Below are 6246 nucleotides of genomic sequence, written 5' to 3'. Positions count from 1 at the left end.
TTCTCCTCAACTGCCAGTCACTCTTGAACATCTCTTTTCTGCCTTAGCCCTTCAGTGCATCAAGGTAGACTGTCGACTGAGCTTACTACAAGAATATTTGTAACTTCAAACTATCTTCTCTACTTGTGGGGAGATGTATCAGCAATAAAATACTTTCAAACTTACAAGACAGTTACAAAAATAATACAAACCCCATATAAAGGATTCCAGCATACTCTTATCCCCCCAGAAACCCAGAACAATAAATTTTAACATTTTGCCACATTAGCTGCATCCTTCCAGCTCTCTATCATCATTCTATCCATCCATCTATCCATCCACCTATCTGTGCATCTATCTGTCAATCCATTTCCTGAACACTAGAGTAAAGGTTGACTATATCATGCCCCTTGATCCTTTAATACTGCCATGTACATTTCCTAAGAACAAGGAAATTCACTTACGTATCCACCTTAAGTGCGGTTACAAAGTTCAAGACATTTAACACTGTTATGAAGCTTATAGTCTATATTCCATTTTTTCATATGTCTCAATGAAGTCCTTTTGAGCCTTCTCTCCTTCCTTGTTCAGTTCCATCCAGGAACATGTATTACCTTTAATTATCATAGGAATAGAATCTATTTTGACCCATACTTCTTGGCCCTCTCCCCTTTTTGGGCAACATCCACTTGTTTATGCTCTATTTCAATATTTATTACTATGCCAACATCAACAAAATTTCTGCTAGAAATGCATGTGAGTTTACCTTATCTCACCTGACTTGCTTCCACAGGATCTCCCATCACTTCTTTTTTTTTCTTTTTTTGCAATGGAGGCGTTTTTAATGTGAGGCAAAGTCAGTCCACTCCCATCACCTCTTAATTTTGAGAACCTATAATAAATTGAGGAAGAATTTTCTACTTACAGTGAAATGCTGCCATATGCCTAATTTCTTCTTGTTTCCTAAAATGTGCTTGGTAATATCAAATTCAATGTTCAAAACTAAATACAGAACAGTCTTCTCAAAGTCAATGTCCAAATTCATTTATTAGCCTCATTAATAGTCACAAATCCTCTCAGTCTCATACTTTCTTTATCTAAATTCCAAAAATTTCCTTTCTTGCCCTGAATTTAAAATGGTATCAGTACCATAATGGGTCTCTTCCATGGTTCTCAGGGACATTGTCAGGTTCCTACCCAGCATACATTACCCCCTCTCCCTTTTTTATAAGAGTACATGATTTTCATTTGCATGGATTACCCTTTCCCCTGCAGCCATGGGGTTTAGGGAAAGCCAACTCCACCCAAACTCCAGGGTGATAATGGTGATCCCGGTTTGGCTTATTCATTCTCAGCATTCCATTCCAGGGAAAGAATGTGACTTAGGTCTTGACTGGAATTCTGGATGTCCTCTTTCTCCAAAGATGAACGAAGAAGCAAGAGGACCCTATGAACATGAAGGGAGCCAGCCTTAGGGTGAAGCCAACATTATAAATGCCAGAGGAGAAAGGCAGAAAGAAACTGAGTTTTTGGTATCATTATTGAGCCACTGCATCAACCAAACATGAAGCCAGACCTACTTAAGACTTTCCATATATGATGGTTAAGTTCATGTGTCAACTTGGCTAGGTTATGGTGTCTAGTTATTCAGTCAAGCAAGCACTGGCCTGATGATTACTGTGAGGCTAATTTGTGAACTTCAATCATCACTAAGTTGAATGCATCTATGGCTGATTACATCTAAAATCAACTACACAGTGTCATCCAATTAGTTGAAGGCTTTAAAAGGAGAAGTGAAGATTTCAGCAGACAGAAGAGAGACTTTCCATCTCTACTTCAGCCAGCCAGCTTCTCCTGGGGCATTCATTAAAAACCCTCATCAGAGTTCCCAGCTTGTGGCCTACCCTATGGAATTTGGACTTGCCCATCCCCACAGTAGCGTGACAAAATACTTATAAAACTCTCATAATAATTACACTATATGTATCTCCTGTGAGTTCTGTTTCCCTTGAGAACATTAATACAGCTTTGGTACTGGGAGTGGTTCTTGAGAAACAGAATCTTTAGCATGAAATTTCTGAATTAGTTCTGGCATATTTGGAATTGGTTCTCTAATCTAATTAAATTCAAAGGCACTAATGATTCTATTTCCAGTATTCAAGATGGCATTGATAATCCATGGTGTGAGCTGGCAATAGAGATATGCAAAATATCACCACTGGATATGGCTACTCAAATGCTTATAAGAGGCAAGGCTCTGGGTGAGAGTGTTTTTGACATCTTAAAAGAGTTTTGTTGAGTCAAAACACATAATGATGCTGGGTGGTTGTTCTTAAATACATTGGATACAGTTGTAAAAGGAAGGGATGAGCTCAGATCTTCAGATTCCCAACTTAAGTGCTACATGAAGGATATGAAAAGTTTCTATGTATGCCTTGAAAGAAAATCTTATTTCAGGTAGCTGCAGACTTATGCAATTAGCTGAATTACAACAAAAACTAAATTCCCAACCTTGCAGGGTATCTCCTGTTAAAGTGAGGGCAATAATTGGAAAATAATGGTATCCTGAAAATTGGAATGGGGACATATGGGTTGATAAAGATGGCAGTGGGGACACTGAAACCCTAGATTCTGCTGCCTCTTGCCAGATAAACCTCCAATGGTCTGCCCTGAGGAATCGGCCTCCCCACATCCAGTTTTCCCTGAGTAACCAGCCTCTAGACCTCCAGTCTTCCCTGAGAATATGCCATCCAACATCCACCTGAAGAGATAAACTTTGCTTTTGCTGATAAACGTGTAACCACTGAGGAAGCAGCCCACACTCCTCTGTCTGAAAAGATTAATCCTGTTTCACCATATGAAACTGCAATGGAATGTCCTAAGGTAGTTGGCTTGCAAGACATTTGTAATTCTTCTTGGGATCCACCCCTACCACCCCTCTTTTCTTTCAGAACCATAACTGGAGTGAAGTCCCTACCAAACGGTGAGATACAAAGTGTGACTCAAGAGGAGGTGTGCTGCACTGTAAAAGAACTACATGATTTTTCCAATTTATATAGACTGAAATCAGGGGTATATATATATATGGGACTGGATATTAAGGGTGTGGAATAATGGTAGAAGGAATATAAAGTTGGATCAGGCCCACTCACGTGAGCTCACTAAGCAGAGATTCTGGATTCAATATGTAGCTGTAGGAGTTAGAAAGGGCTCTAACAGTTTGTTGGCGTGATTGGCTGAAGCATGCAACAAAACGTGTCCTACACTGCCTGAGGCCGAAATGCCTGAACTGACCTGGTATAATGTAGATGAGAGATCCAAAGGCTTAGAGAGACTGGAATGTTACAATGAATTTACAATGTAAGACCTGCTCAACCGCTGCAGGAATGTCCAGAGGACACACCTTTCACCAGAACCGTGAGGAATAAATTTGTAAGACTACTTCCATCTTCCCTGAAGAGCTCTGTGGTTGATATTCTCTGTAGATTAGATATTACTGTGGGAACTGCTATCACTGAACTTGGATCTTAAATTTGATGGGAATGAAAGGATCCCAAGTTGGCAGAAGCCAGTGGCCCCACTTAATCAACAAAGACAAGTGGGCATGGCTACCATAATGGACAGCAGACTAAAGCAGTAATCAAAATAAGTCTATGATGTTGGCTAGCGGATCATGCGGTACTTAGAAGCAAAATAGATGGGAAGTTCTACTAAATTCTTACTTGATTTGTATAAGCAGAAGAGTTCTAGGTCAAGTAACAAAAGTCTAACACGAGTTATAAAAACTGAGAGTCATAGACCCTTTCCTTGATCAAATCCCAGACTTGAGACAGTTTACAGACCCAGAGGCCCATGAAAGAAAGAAAGGCTGGGTTCCCTTGGTGAAGGACCCTGCTATACTGCCAAAAATTTATACTGTTAATCTTTCTCTTAGACTTCCCCAAGGATACCTACAGCCTTTTACCTGGGTAACTGTACACTGGGAAAACAGAAATGATCAGACATTTTGGGGGTTATTAGATACTGACTCCGAAGTGACATTAATTTTCAAGAGACCCAAAACATCACTGTTGTCCACCAGTCAGAGTAGGGGCTTATGGAGGTCAGGTGATCAACGGAAGTTTAGCTCAGGTACATCTCATAGTGGGTCAGTGGGATCCCCAGACCCATTCTGTAGTTATTTCTCCAGTTCCAGAATGCATAATTGGAATGGACATACTCAGCAACTGGCAGAATCCCTACCTTGGTACCCTGATATGTGGCGTGAGGGCTATTATGGTAGGAAAGTAGAAGTGGAAGCCACTAGAACCGCCTCTACCTAGCAAAATGGTAAGTCAAAAGCAATGCTATCCTTTAAAAAAAAGGAAAAAAAAGAAAAGAAGTGTCAGAGAGGATGGGGAGAAATTGGATCTTTACTGCATTGCTGGTAGAAATGTAAAATGATGCAGCCACTATGGAAAGCAATATGGTGGTTCCTCAAAAAATTACGTGACCTGCCAATTTCACTTCTGGGTAAATACCCAAAGAAAGTGAAAACAGGGTCTCAAACAGATACTCGTCCACCAATGTTTATAGCAGCATTATTCACAATAGCTAAAAGATGGAAACAACCCAAGTGTCCATCAACAAATGAACAGATAAATAAAATGTAACAGATACACACAACAGAAAATTATTTGGCCATAAGAAAGAATGAAGTTACGGAACATGCTGCAACATGTAAGAACCTTGAAAACATTATGCTCAGTGAAATAAGGAAGGCACATATGAACACATATTGTATGATTCCACTTATATGAAATACCTAGAATAAGTAAATTCATAGAGACAGAAAGTAGAGTAGAGGTTACCAAGGGATAAGGAGAGGGAAGAAAAGGGGGGGAGTTAAAAACAGGAAAGCTTTCTTGCATTCACCCTTGCCCTTGCCCCACCCCCTCCCTGGCTCAATGGCAGTCTTGAAGTCAACAGCCAGTGTTCCAAATGTGGTTCTGGAGCAGATCTTATTTGCAAATGATTGTGTATGCTTGTTTAAATCTGCTGAGTGGCTACCTGAAGGACTGTCACAATGCACTGGTCTCTGTTTCACTGATCTCAGAACTCGATCAGGGCAGGAAAAGCTGCAGGCAGAACACTATAAGGCTAAAGATCAACCTTCAACCTCCTGGGCAAAAGATCATGTCTGAGACATAATAGACACACCTAAAGCCCAGGAAGAAAAACTGAGGACAGTTTCTTTGAGATACTATGGCATTTAAATGCACCTGTTCATGGGGAAATTTAGAAAGCCACACACATACCAAGGGCAAGATATATGCTCAGAAAAGACCTGAGAAGATCCTAAGCTTTCACCTTGAGCTGATTTCTATGTTTAGTGCAGCTAAGTATCAAAGAATGACCCAGCACAGAGCAATCCTCCAAACACTTCTGCGGTGTATGTTTATAATTGTTACATCTTCATGAATTGAACTTTTTATCAGTATATTATGTCCTTTTTTTGTCTCTTGTAACCTGTTTTGACTTACAATCTATTTTGACTGATTATAATATAGCCATCCCAGCTCTCCTTTGGTAATAATTTGCAAAGAAGGTCTTTTTTCCATCCTTTATACTTTCAACTTCATTGTGCATTTGTATTTACAGCAAGTCTCTGGTAGACAGAATGTAAATGAACTATGTTTTTTTAAAATCCATTTTGCCAATCTCTGCCCTTTAGAGTTTAATTCATCTACATTTAAAATAATTACTGATAAGAAAGGACTTCTGCCATTTAGCTATTCGTGTTTTTTTCCCTTAGTTCCTCCATTACTGCCTTTTTTGGGTATTTAGTTGAAATCAAATGTATTATTTTGCTTCACAATATTCTTCTAAGATGTCCACATACACCATCACATTTGATAACTATAAAGGGAGACTTATCATGTTACACAATAGAACTCTTAAGACCCAGAGATAATAAACTTGCTTAAGGCTACAGAGCTAATCAATGCTGAGGCCAGTGCTTGAACTCTGGTTATATTTCACCACAATGCTGTTGTTGGTCTTTGGAATCCTCACATTTGAAGTTAGTCAAGGCTCTGCATTTATTAGAGGCATGATCCTCAGAAGTTTGACACTCTCCCAACCTCAGGTTCTTTCTCTGTAATATGTGAATCTACTCCCCACCTTGCAGGGATTTTGTGAATTTATGTATGTAAAATAGAGTTGGGACATTGATAAAGGATATATATTTATGTGTGTTTGTGTGTGTGTGTGTGTGAGTGTGTAGGG

Source organism: Choloepus didactylus, chromosome 4, assembly GCF_015220235.1.
Source record: "Choloepus didactylus isolate mChoDid1 chromosome 4, mChoDid1.pri, whole genome shotgun sequence".
Classification (NCBI taxonomy): Eukaryota; Metazoa; Chordata; class Mammalia; order Pilosa; family Megalonychidae; genus Choloepus; species Choloepus didactylus.
This window is presented reverse-complemented; position numbering follows the sequence as displayed.